This window comes from Ursus maritimus, unplaced genomic scaffold, assembly GCF_017311325.1.
Source record: "Ursus maritimus isolate PB19 unplaced genomic scaffold, ASM1731132v1 scaffold_22, whole genome shotgun sequence".
Lineage (NCBI taxonomy): Eukaryota > Metazoa > Chordata > Mammalia > Carnivora > Ursidae > Ursus > Ursus maritimus.
In genome coordinates this window covers 47,821,552-47,834,715 of record NW_024424675.1, presented here as the reverse complement: position 1 = coordinate 47,834,715, position 13,164 = coordinate 47,821,552, and the positions used below count along the sequence as shown (strand labels likewise).

Genomic DNA, 13,164 nt, shown 5'->3' with positions numbered 1-13,164 from the left:
TTATTTAGTTTCAACTTTTTGAACTTAAAAAAATGGCCTAACACTATATGTAACCTTCTAGGACTTGCTTTTGAAACTCCGTATGTCTCTAGGACCCACATCACTACGTGCAGCCATACTTCGTTTCCAGTACTGGATAAACTCCAGTCTGTAAAAAGACCACAATTTATCAATCCATCCTTCCACTGAAGGATGCTGGGGACATTCCCAGGGTTTGCTATCACAATGCTGCTCTGAACAATCTTGAGCAATTCCTGGTGTGCAAGTTTTTTTAGGGCAGTGCCAGCCGGCTTAGGCTTAGCGATATTTGCAGAACTTGACAGCAAGAGTTCACAAACTGTTACAGCAACAGCAGCTAAGCACAGGAAAAGATACTCAACATCTTTATTCATTTGGGAAAAGCAAATTAAAACTACAGTATCACTACGCACCTACGAGAATGGCTAAAAAAAATAACCGGAACACACCAAGGGCTGATGAGGGTTAGCAATGACTAGAATCCTCACGCTGCTGGTGGGACGCAAAAAGGGGCAGCCTCTCCAGAAAAAGACCTTGAGTTTCTAACAAAGAGGAACGAAGCCCTGTGGACACAACTCACATGACTCAATAACGCTGTGCTGAGAGGCCAGTCTCAGAGGGTTCACGCCCTGACTCCTGAAAAGGGGCTGGGAGGGAGAGCTCCACATGCTGAGTACGGTGATGCTTACACCAACGTGCGTGTATTAAACTCAAAGAACTGTACATCCAAAAAAAGGGGAGAGGTCAAGCTTACTGTATGTTCATTTTAAAAATAAAAGAGAAGAAAAAATCTGGGCTTGTATTTTATGTTTTGTCATTTATTTTTCTAGTCACTCATTTTCATTGTAGTTTACAAAAGTATTATCTGTCTTCGACAGACTGGAAATTAAAGAAAATCTGGTCCTTCACCACAACCATTTCGGAAGAACTGCTGCTAGGAGTATACCTGGAAGTGGACCTTAGGGTCCCAGGGAACTGGCAGTCTCTACTGGGTGAGGGACGCCACCTGCCCCCAGAGGACCGCACCACTCGGCACCCTACCTGCCACTGCCCCCCGCCCCCCAAGTGATGGGCACTGCCAGACTTCTGAGTTTAGTTTGCACCCATCTGCAGCGCAGAATGACACCTTGCTCGGCCTGAGTCCTCATCACGTGTGGACAGCGGAGGGCAGTGCTTTCCATCGGCCCACTGGTGGTGCGACTGTGGTCAGTGCCCGAGGGGCTACGGGACTTGTCTCCAGGACACCAATCTTTTACTGACTATGAACGCAACAAACGTCTTCACCTACTTCACAGTTCTTTTCATTTAACATGGTGTCTTCTATGAACATGAGTTCTTAAATTTTTCTACTGTGGTAAAAAAACATAAAATTTATCATCTTAACCACTGTTCAGTGCACACTTCAGTGCTGTTAACTCTATGCACCCTTGTGCAACAGATCTCACAAATTCCTAATTTTATGTAACTGAATGCACCAAATCTTTGCAAACTGATCATCCGTTTCCTTTTTGCTTTTGTTCAAAAGTCCTTCTCAATCCCAAAGCCAAAAGTAAATTCTCCTATATTTTCTTCTAAAGGTTTTCATCGCAGGTGGTCTGTTTCATCTGGAGTTAATATGGGTGTGGCAAGAGACGAAGACCAGCTTCACCCAGAGCCTCAAGTCCCAGACCTCCCCCACCCCCCGGAAATGGTTTGTCTTTCCCCGAGACCTGCAGGGTGCCTCCAGCTTACTGCAAAATCCCACATGAGGTCTATTTGGGGGAGTCCCTATTCTGTTCCATTCTCAGTATACTTTATTCAAAAACCTCTGAACTTATCTGAGGCAGCCTCACTTTACAAAAGCTATAAATTCTTTGGAATTTTCCACACAAATCATTAGATAATGCTACTGAAAACAAGTGTGTTTTAATACAAGTGACTGGTATGAGGACGAGGAGGACTTGAAAAGCAATCGCAAGGTAAGCCCCGCGAGCCACATCTCCTCAGTGCGCAGACAGGGTTGTTCCGTGTGTCCCCCAAGCCCAGGCTTTATAGCCTGCAGACTAGGTGCTGTCATTCAGCAATGAAGGCATGAAGAAGTATGAAGTCACACCACGGGCTTCTGTCTCACTATCTCTGGGGGTATTCCTCCCAGATGCAGAGGCCTCTATGGCTGCCATGCAGCAGTCTCCAGCCTCTCTATCTACTGTGGGTCAAACCAGGATCGTGGCTGGACAGGCAGCCTCAGGAGCCACTGTCTGGCCAGGGGCAGGAAGACAGAATGCCCAAATGGAAGTTCCAGGCAACAAAGATAATGCACCATCTGATGGGAATCTGAAAATATAGAAGCCAAGAAAAAGGTTAATAGTGTAAAAAAAAAAAAATGGCTATTTGGAACCCTGACAGGGAGCGGGCACTACTCTAGAAAGAACATGTAATCAGAGAACAAGAAGACCCTGGCTCTATGATAAACATTGTTTTCACAAGTGGAAATAACGTAACCATTTTACAGATTTTCAAAGATAAACTTACAGACAAGCAACTGTATGGTCACACCTTGACGGCAAGGTAAAAGGACAGACAACAAAAGTTGGAGTAAAATGAGAAGGGAAGGACAGAAAGAAACGCTGACACCCTTAGGTTAAGGGGAGACAAACACCACGTGCTGGTGACGGAGCGAGACAAAGTCACAGTGTGAGCGCACAGGAACTGCCCAGAGTGGGGACAGGAGGCAAAGCTGCTGCTGCCTTGATTGGGACAAAAGGTGCAGGAAATTTGCCAGGTGACCAGTCGGAAACAGTGGCGTGGCGTGGCACAGCGTGAGAGTGATGGGCGACCACCAGCAAACACCTCTGGGAAGGAAGGGTGAAGTCTGGGAAGGGTACTGCTGCTTTGCCTCATGCACTCTGGACCTAACCCTATCGAATAAAAACTGCTAAAAATAAAAATACTAAAAAATGAAACACAATAGCGGCGCCTGGGGGGGCTCAGCTGGTTGAGCATCCAACTCTTGGTTTCGGCTCGGGTTGTGATCTCAGCCCCGTGAAGCCTGCCTGTCCCTCTCCCTCTGCCCCCCCCCCCACGCGCACACATGCTCACGTGATATCTCTCTCTCAAAAAAATAACACGTTAAAAAAAAAAGAAAAGAAAGAAAGAAAAGAAATATAATGGGTGTTCCAAAGCCCAGGAATTTTCCTCTAAGATCTGTGATGAGCCAGGTAATAATGTACTGCAAAGAACATTCAAGAAGCAGGTGGGTCTGGAGCACCTACCTCAGGCAAAGGAGGGCCCCTAGCACCAGTGCTGCAGAGACTCAGAACCCAGTGAGGAGGCTCAGAGAACCAATGTCTGCATGTCTAACTCTGAATCTGTTACCTATTCTGAAAGGAAAAGAAATCAATATACTGCAAAAGAGAACTGGTACCAATTAACTCTGTTTATATATCCGGAGAAATTCTAAGCAAGAGACAACGAATGTGGGAAACAAGAGATGATGCCAATGTCACAGAGCCTTCTGTACTTATCCCTAACTGAGAATGAATTTCCAATGTAAAGAATTCCTAAAGTCACTGGACATATAGGAACCCCAGAAGATTTTACCTCGCCTCCTAATTCTAAGAAGAATAAAAAGCAACAATGACGCCGAGCCTTAAGGAGAATAAAAAGAGTAAAACAGTCACTTGAGGACGACCTCCCCGCCAATCATCAAAGCACAAGAGAGGCAGCGGGTTTAAATCCGAAGCACAGGAAGAACAGCGAGTTCCCCACAATGAGCCCTACGCTCAGTCACAAAGAAGAGCATCCGTGTACTCCGACAGCAGAGAAGGTGAACACCCTGCCCTCAGGGTTCACAAGAGACGGAGCAACAAGACTAAGGGCCACAGGCTGCGGCAGACAGGTATCTGAGGAAGGAGAGCAAAGACTCAGCCCAGAGCCACATCCTGCACAGAACCTCGGGTTTCCCCAACTGTAGAACTGTGACTGCTAAAACGCAAGAACACCCCCCCAAGGCCCTTCTAACTTACGGACTGAGCAACTGCCCCAAGTCCCGGCAGGGCGTTCAGTAAACGTGTGTGGAATTACTATTATCAGTCACAACTAAGTCCAGAAACCAAGTAAGAATTTTCTTTTTTTAACTGATGCTGAGGATACAGTGAGTTAAAAGGAAAAGGAGGTCAGAAATGAGCAAAATCACAATAAATGTATGTTTATATATTCTCAAAAACTTATTCCTCAAAATGGAGGTTACCTCTGGACCGATCTGGGAAAGAATGTGTCCTCTAACAAAAGCCCACCACTTCTGCCGCTGCCCTCTGAGGTGCCAACAACAGGGAAATGAATCTGGGTGACACAAAATGAGGCCGAGGAGTAGGACAGCAGCTCGGCACTAACAGCTTCTAATCCCCCTGTATCAAACCAGCCTGAAACAAGCTAGAACTCTCGCACCCAGAACATGACTTTTCCACCCCCGCACCACTGGAGACGGCAGTACTCCTCCGTGCACGCTGCTGGAGAAAAAGATGCTAGAACAGAACCATTACTTATGACCAAGTTTCCAAAAAACCTTAATATATTCCCAAATCTAAACATGAACCTGACAGTGGAAGACAAAATACTTCTCATAAAACTAATGAGCATTAGGGATTTTTGGTTGTTGATGTTTTAACCTCACAACACCTAGAATCTCAGGCTAATAAAGTCACAGGTATTTTTCAAGCTAGGTAGGCACCAGGCTCTCTGCAGACTGGGTGTTAAGAATCAGCATGCAGAGCCCAGAGATACTTTGTATCGTGGCAGAAAGGGCAGAAAGTGACGGGCAACCAAGTGAATGCCTGCCAGGAAGAATTTTCTAAAGCCCACTGGGTAAGAGTTCATAAAATGTGACAGATGAGGCCCAGTGTCTTCTGAGGAACACACCCCAAACACACCTGCTGGAAATGGCATGATTTCCCTGTACTGTGGTTCCTACTGGTGTGTGAAAGTCCCCTGGGAAGATGGCCAGCCTTTGATGAAGTAAGATGGACAAGGCTTCAGCGTGATCCCTTCCTGCAGCCATGACCAGAATCAAACTATCCCGACAAATCTAGAATGAAACCAAGTACACGGTGCTGATAACCCAACTGCAAGAGATGCCCGGGGTCAGAGGCAGTGAGTGTCAAAATATATGCGTGTACCTCAGAACAGAAGGCTGGTACAACCTGCTTAATACCAACACGGCAGCTAGTTTCGGGAGTGCTTACCATGTACAGGCATTTAGAGCCACACATGCCCTGGACACCACCAGATGTTCCTAAGAAGTCTGTTGTACAGGCACCTGGTCCAGCGGGTGGTGGGAGGGCAGCTCTGAGGTCACCTGCCAGGGCTGGAACTTGGCTCAGCCACTCATGGGCTCAGTAACCTGGGCAAGCTACTCAACATCTCTACCTCCCCTTTGCCCCATGGGAATGGAAATAGTCTAGCTGGTACGTCTGCGACCTAGCTCGTGTGAAGTGCTTGTAACGGGGCCTTATACACTATATCAGTTATTACTAGTACAATCTCCAATCTACAGATGAGAAGACTGAGGCTCAGAAACATGGAGGAATCTACTCGAGGTCACTCTGCTGGGAATCGGTGGGGTTGCCATCCCCAACTGCTGTAAAACTTGATCCTCAGTTCCCTGTTTCACAAATGGGAGCAATCTGTCCCTAACCCTAAGCACAAATTACTTTCTCATGCATGAAGCCTCATCTGAATAAGATACTATGTTAAAACCCTTTACTGTATTTTTAAAATAAAAACAAATATATAGACAATGTTTACAATGGGGCGCCTGGGTGGCTAAGCTGGTTGAGCGTCTGGCTCCTGATTTCGGTTCAGGTTGTGATCTCAGGGTCTCAGCTCAGGTTGCGATAGAGTCGTGAGATCAAGCCCTGCATCAGGCTCTGTCTGTGCTCAGTAGGCGCCCCTGTTGCATACTTTTTAGACGTAAAAGGTGTTTTCTTTTTACCTCTTAAACTTAAAAAAAAAATCCATTTTTATTTTCAAGATTTTATTTATTTGTCAGAGTGGGAGAGCAAGAGCGAGCACAAGCAGGGGAGGGGCCGAGGCAGAGGGAGAAGCAGGCTCCCCACTAAGCAAGGAGCCCGACGTGGGACTCGATCCCAGGATCCTGGGATCATGACCCAAGCTGAAGGCAGACTTCACCGACTGAGCCCCCCAGGTGCCCCCTCCATCGGTACATTTTTCTGAAAGAAAAAGCAGAGGCAGATGAAACAAGTGTGGGAAGACACACACCAGGAAGGGTGCTGTTGGTAACAATCAGTTAGGCTTACCCAACCAGGCAGGATGGTGCAACAGAGCACAGCAGTTTAGAAGGTGTAAACTGTGTAGGCTGTCACTCTAACATGTGACAGCATTATTTGTGCTTATTCTTCAATACCATACCTTTTATACTCAACAAAGTATGGAACTGTCGGTTTCCTTATCTACCAAATTCCTCTAAGTGAATTCCATGAAAAAACATACCGTTTCAAACAGTGTCAACTTTGCTTGGACAGGGTAAGAAATACTTCACAGAAAACTGTCATCCCTAAATTGTAGACTTCCTAGCTTCATCTCAAAATAAAACTGAACTATTGGATTCCATTTAAAAATTCTGAACTTTATGGGGCGCCTGGGTGGCTCAGTCGTTAAGCGTCTGCCTCAGTCGTTAAGCATCTGCCTTCGGCTCAGGGCGTGATCCCAGAGTCCTGGAATCGAGCCCCACATCAGGCTCCTCCGCTGGGAGCCTGCTTCTTCCTCTCCCACTCCTCTTGCCTGTGTTCCCTCTCGCTGGCTGTCTCTCTCTCTCTCTCAAATAAATAAATAAAATCTTAAAAAAAAATTCTGAGCTTTAGATTTAGATGTGAGGAGCTTCATGACTCAAAGTACAAGATAAATACATCCAGCAAAAATCTTTACCCAGAACACAACTTCTTTTTAAGTTAAAAAACAGGTATTGAATGGTTTTATGTACTTTTAAAAGTCCTTTTATATCTAAACCCATTTTATTTATAACTAAATTCTTAACACAACACAACTTACTGCAACTGGCCAAAAAAAAATAAATAAATCTGAGATGTTATTATCAAACCCTACAGCAGTAGCTTAATGAGCACCGAAATGTAAAATGTTAAGCTCTCATGTGAGTGAAGAGGAAAAGACACACACTGCCACAGAGAATATAAACTTTGTAATATATGGCAAAAATTACAGTCTGTACTGTTTGACTTAGAAATTTTTCATTATTTATCTTAGAGAAACACCCTCTTACAAAAGACACTCCTACTTAATAAGAAAAATTCAATGGGACTGCTAGCTAAAAATCAAACATTTGCTATGCCGCTAATCCCTTCCAATAATAGACAGGGGAAAAAAATAGCCAGGCAGCAGCACATGCTTGCTCTGCAGAGCCCAGCCCCTCCTGCCCAGTGTCTGCAATTTAGCTGGGGCTGTGCACTTCCAGCCCCCTTGCTGCCATTCTACTGAGACTGTCAATCCAGCCCCCAGCCCTTGAACCAATGCAAAGTTACAAGACTGACAGGAGACTGGGTTATGTTGGTTTCACTACACCATATTTCCACTCCACCCAGTGACAAAGAGACAAGAGGCAGGGAGTGCTCTCTAAGAAAGGGGCTGGCCGTCCCAGAGATAGCCAGGGTGGGGCGCAGCTGATAGGGGTGGCAAGTCAGCATTCCAATCCTCTGACTCCCAGGACTGCAATTTTATAACCAATTGGCACAGAGGTCCTGAGAACATAGCAATGGAGACGCCAAATGACTGAACATTTCATCTTGTAAACCACCATATTTGCTGGTGACACACATTCAATGAAGAAAAATTTAAAAGACAGTAAAATTATAAATAGCCCAGGATGACAAATAAGGTACATTCACACTCATCACATTCACTGATCACTGATAATATATCACATAATTTAAACGTATTAGTTGGGTTTCTGCCACAGAAGTTTTATTTTTTTCTATTTTTATTTTTTAAAGATTTTATTTATTCATTTGGGAGACAGAGTGCACGCAAGCATACAGAGGGAGAGTGAGAGGGAGAAGCAGACTCCCTGCCGAACAGAGAGCCTGATGCAGGGGTCAATCCCAGGACCCTGCGATCAGGACCTGAGTCGAAGGCAGATGCTCAACGAACTGAGCCACCCAAGCGTCCCAGAACTAAGTTTTAAAAATCATTTATGTAGATATATGAACAATATGCACTGATTATGGAATGAAGTTAACTTTTATTCATTCATTTATGTTTAAAGATTTTATTTATTTGACAGAGAGAGACAGCCAGCGAGAGAGGGAACACAAGCAGGGGCAGTGGGAGAGGAAGAAGCAGGCTCCCAGCAGAGGATCCCGATGTGGGACTCGATCCCAGAACGTCGGGATCATGCCCTGAACCGAAGGCAGACGCTGAACGACTGAGCCACCCAGGCGCCCCTGAAGTGAACTTTTAATGTACACAGTTCAGTCCTTAAAAAGGAAACCAGTTAAGGGGTGCCTGGGTGGCTCAGTCAGTTAAGCATCCGACTCTCGGTTTCAGCTCAGGTCATGATCTTAGGGTCCTGGGATGGAGCCCCACATTGGGCTCCGAGCTCGGTGGGAAGTCTGCTCAAGGATTCTCTCTCTCTCTCCCTCTGCCAATCCCCTTCGTGCACTCTCTCTCTAAAAAATAAATGGAGAGATCTTTTTTTTCTTTTTTAAAGATTTACTTATTTGAGAGAGAGAATCTCCAGCAGACTCCCTAATGAGAGAGGAGTCTGACGTGGGGCTCTATCCCAGGACCCTGAGGTCATGACCTGAGCTGAAATCAAGAGTCAGATGCCCATCTGACTGAGTCCCCCAGGTGTCCCTAAACAGACAGGTCTTTAAAAAAAAAAAAGAGGAAACAGATTACGATGGCATCCCACACCTGGTCTCACTACATACTTTTCTCTTTAGAGAGTGAGATGCTGTACTCCCATTTCTGTAGTTTCAGTGTTACCTACCAATATGCCTGCAAGCATACCATGTACTCAAACAAAATCAGTGCAAGGAATGATGAAAGACAAAATCTAAACTGAAGGTTATCTGGTGATCTAATCCTTAAATCTTCCAGAGCTACCGGTAACAGACCAGCTGCTAATCCTCTTCAGAGCAGGTCACTATTTGAGAGACAGTCCTGCTGTCAGGACAGTAAAGGCATAGCATTTTCATAAAATAGAACTACCATTTTCCAGCACTGTTGACACTTAGGGAGGAGTCGATGAGACCCCCTTCCACTTATCACCCCACACTCCCCCAACAGGCAGGCAGGGCAGATACTGTGACCCCCATTTTAGTGAGGCCCCTGTCATGTGAGCCCTAGTCTTGTCATTTTCAGGAGGAAAGTCTAGCACAGACCCTGCTGACCCACAGGAGGGACATCTGCAGCACAGGAATGCTCTAACGACCCAATCAGAACATCGTAAGCCTCAGCTGAGGAATACTGTAGTTTGAACACAGTTCACAGAGCACCCACAGACTCATGAGGGCACCACCGAGGGCTAAGAGCCTCCTCTCCACTTGCGCAAAGACTGGTCATCAAGCTCGACAGCAGTCCCCAGAAGACACAGGGGTCTGTCTTGTCTCTACAGGAAAACTGGCTGCGCTCACTGGATGAGACACTGTTTGCCTGCAGCATTACACACCCCCAAACTGTACAGAGTACCCTACAGGAGCGTTAAAGAACTTTTCAAGGGTGATTATATCTGTGTATATCATGCTCATTTTACTCCCTGACTTTAAAAGCAGCTCCCATCTTAGACAAAATTCTTAAAAAAAAGGGAAAAAAAGATTTTATTTCTTTATTTGACAGAGATAGAGTGTGCTTATGCGTGCACAAGCGAGGGAGCGGCAGGCAGAGGGAGAGGAAGAAGCAGGCTCCCCACAAAGTGGGAGCCCAATTCGGGACTCAATCCCAGGACCCCGGGATCATGACCCAAGCTAAAGGCAGACGCCCCACTGACTGAGCCCCCCAGGTGCTCTGACAAATTCTATCTTATCATGACCCCTCAGCTCCACTGCAATTTTGTCCTTTACTCAAGAAACACCTACTGAGCCTCTGCTACAGCCCAGGACCGACGTGAGCATCTCACATTTAGGCTCTAAAGATGCACCACCCAGCAGGGTGCATGTTAGGGGTTCAGCATGGTGGTGTCAGGTAAGCGATCAGTACGGGAACTGTACAGAAGGCCCAAATTTTCAAGTTCCAGTCTGACACTAAGCAAGGCACTGGTCTCCCAGCTGAGTAGAGTGCCACCTATCCACTGCATGCCAGAAGGACTCAAGAACAAAAATGGCTAAGACATACACAGAATCCTTTCAATCTACACCACTGTAATTAATAGAACCATCCTTAGGAACACAAGAGAACTCCCTCATTCTGAGTTAACAGGGGCATGAGGTGAAGGGTTCCAGGGTCCTGCAGGCACAAGGCAGGACTCGGCCTGCTTCTGCACAGCATCACAGCAATGAGGCTCACTTCATGTAGTTCTCCTAACAGATTACACCACCTCAATCCACTTAATCAGCAAATGTCACCAAGTATTAAGGGTAGCATGTGGGGTTTTTCTGGGGGGTGAGGGGGATGGGAGAAGAGGGAGGAGAGTAACCAAAGACAAAATTTCTAGAAGCATTACTACCAGATTTGACTTTAAAAACTTTTTATTTTGAAATAATTTAAATTAGAAGTTGCAAAAAAGATTTAGAGGGAGGTCTCAAGCACCTCTCTGATTGTTTAACTGACTGTCCTTTTTCAAAGGGCAGGTGGCTGGCCACACACTTCCCTCAGAACCCAGGGCCTCTAGGTGCTCAGTACTCACTCACGATGACTTCCAGGTGACAAAGTCACCATGTTGCACAGGAGGCACTAGGCTCTGTCACTGATTCAACAAGTATTTTCTGGGTATGTGCCAGCAACAGTTCTTCCCATGAAACAGACTCCCTATGGATCTCATCTCATAGTAAAATAGTAAATATGATAAATATATTAAACAGCACATAAAAATAACCAAGTGCTGTAGGAAAATTAAGGAGAGAAGGGAGACAGGAAATGGGAGGCAGCGAGCTGAAATTCTATGTAGGGTAGTCAGGGAAGGCCTGGCCTCATGGGGTGTGAGGATGAGGAAGTGAGTGTTCTGGGCAGACTGAAGGACACAGCACACGAGTTTGCTAAGAGACAAGCAAGAAGGCTGCCGTGGCAGGGGGAGGGTAAGTCAGAGGGCAAAGGTAGAAGGCTGGTCACAGAGGAGTAGGAGAGGCCTGACAGGCATCCCAGAGGCCCCACTGGCTCCACAGCTGAAGAGCCAGTCCCTCAGCAAGGCTCAGAGAATCCACCATAGGCCTGCCTGAGTATCTGCTCACCACACAACCCCTGGGTGCTCTGCTTAGACCAGGGCCAAGGGGGCCAGGCTCTGAGGGTCCTGCAACACACATCTCCCTGACAGTCCTGGGCACCCACAATGACCGCTGGGGGGCCAAGGCCAGCTGGATCACACAAACAGATCAGCCACACAGCCAGCCAGCCAGAACCAGCTCCTATAGCTCTTGGTTTGGCCACATGCCATCAGGAGCTGCCCTGAGTCCTCAGGACCCTGACACAGGTGAAAGGAGGGCCGCGCACACTAAATGATAAAGTTTCCCAAAGCCCTTAAATGCTGGCTTCCAATTTCACCTCCTGTTTAGCAGATTACTCAATCCTGAAACTCAGCAGGATATTTAACTAGAAAGAAGCAAATAATTGAACGTAAAGTCTTAGAAGCGTTGGCTAGAGTTTTGCCTTTAGGGAACCATGTTAATAGCTGGGGCAATATAACTGTTTTTGGCATTAAGATGGTTTTATCAGTAGACAACTAATAAAGGACAAAGGTGTCTAACAATTCAAACGCAGGACCTATTAGGCCATGCCCGGCAAGTAAAATATCCGCTTTCAGACCTAAACCTGAAAAAAACAAAATAAAATTGAAACTTTTGCTTCCTTTTCCTGTATGACACAACTGAATGAATTTTGAGAAATCATCTCTCAGGCACATGAAAAAGGGAGCTCTTAATCCAGACACTAACACAAACAAGTTAGAACCTGAACAGATGAGCTCCTAATACTGTCTCCTCAAAGAGTATAATACAAAGCAATGCTCAAAATCATGCCTCGATAAAACATTATTTTTGCAAACCAAATGATTTTAACCTGAAAGATTAATTTACAGCGCGTTAAGGAACAAATTTCAATTCCCCGAGCTGTAACATAATGACCCAGGGACCAGATGATGTGGCTCTTGCCCTTAAAGCATTGGTCCTCAACCATCCTCCCCCCACCCCCCAGCCCAGGAAGGAAAAGACCCTCCGGTCGGTCACGGGGACAGTGGGGGCGGAGGGAAGGCCGCGAGCTGACCGCGATCCGGCAGAATGGGGGATGGACAGAGGGAGCTCGGCGCAGACCGTGAGACCCCCCACCCCCACCCCGGACTGCGGCCCCACCTACCCACCCACATGTGAACGCAGGCTGCTCCGAGAGGCGCTGTGCCCAGACCCGGTCGTGCCCCGACACAACTGCAGACCCAGGGAGCACCCTGGCACCGCTCGGCCGGCGCAGACCCCTCGGGTCGTCCCCGGCCAGGGCTCGCGCGGGGCCTGGACAGCGCGGGGGGCGCGCCTTCCCGCCCGTCCCCCTTCGCAGGCCGCAGCGTCCACCCGGCCCCGCCGCCACAGCGGGCGCTCCGGGGAAGCTCCCTCCCCCGCCGGCCCCCGCCCTGCGCCCCCCGGCCCGGAGGGAGGGTCGCCGCCATTTCCGGCTGCGGGCGCGCAGCCCCGCGCCCCACGGTTCCCTCAGCTCGCGCCGCCCTCGTCCCTCACCCCGCGCCCCCGGCAAACCCCGGCGGCCCGCACTGCCTGCCCCGGCCTGACGGGAGGCCCGTCGGGCCCGCCGCGAGCTCACCTGTCCGCCCGCCCGCCCGCCGGTTCCGCGGCTCCGCTCCTCAGCTCCGCGGCGCTGCTGGGCAGCCGGCTGACGCGCTCCTCAGCCGGGGCTGCGTCTCGGGGACCCCGAGCGGCGGCAGCGGCGACGGCGGCAGGGGCAGCGGCGGCAGAGGGCGCGGGAGCAGCACCGGCACAGGCGGCG

At 47.9% G+C, this 13,164-nt stretch overlaps 1 protein-coding gene across 2 annotated transcripts in view; it reads right to left on the bottom strand.

Annotated features, from left to right (window-relative positions):
- DNAJC5 (DnaJ heat shock protein family (Hsp40) member C5) overlaps positions 1-13,164 on the bottom strand; it is a 35,776-nt gene extending 22,612 nt beyond the window's left edge. For both annotated transcript variants that reach the window (XR_005837000.1, XM_040638623.1), the window contains exon 1: positions 12,982-13,164. The gene's annotated coding sequence lies outside the window, so the exon portion shown is untranslated. The remainder of the gene's footprint in view (positions 1-12,981) is intronic.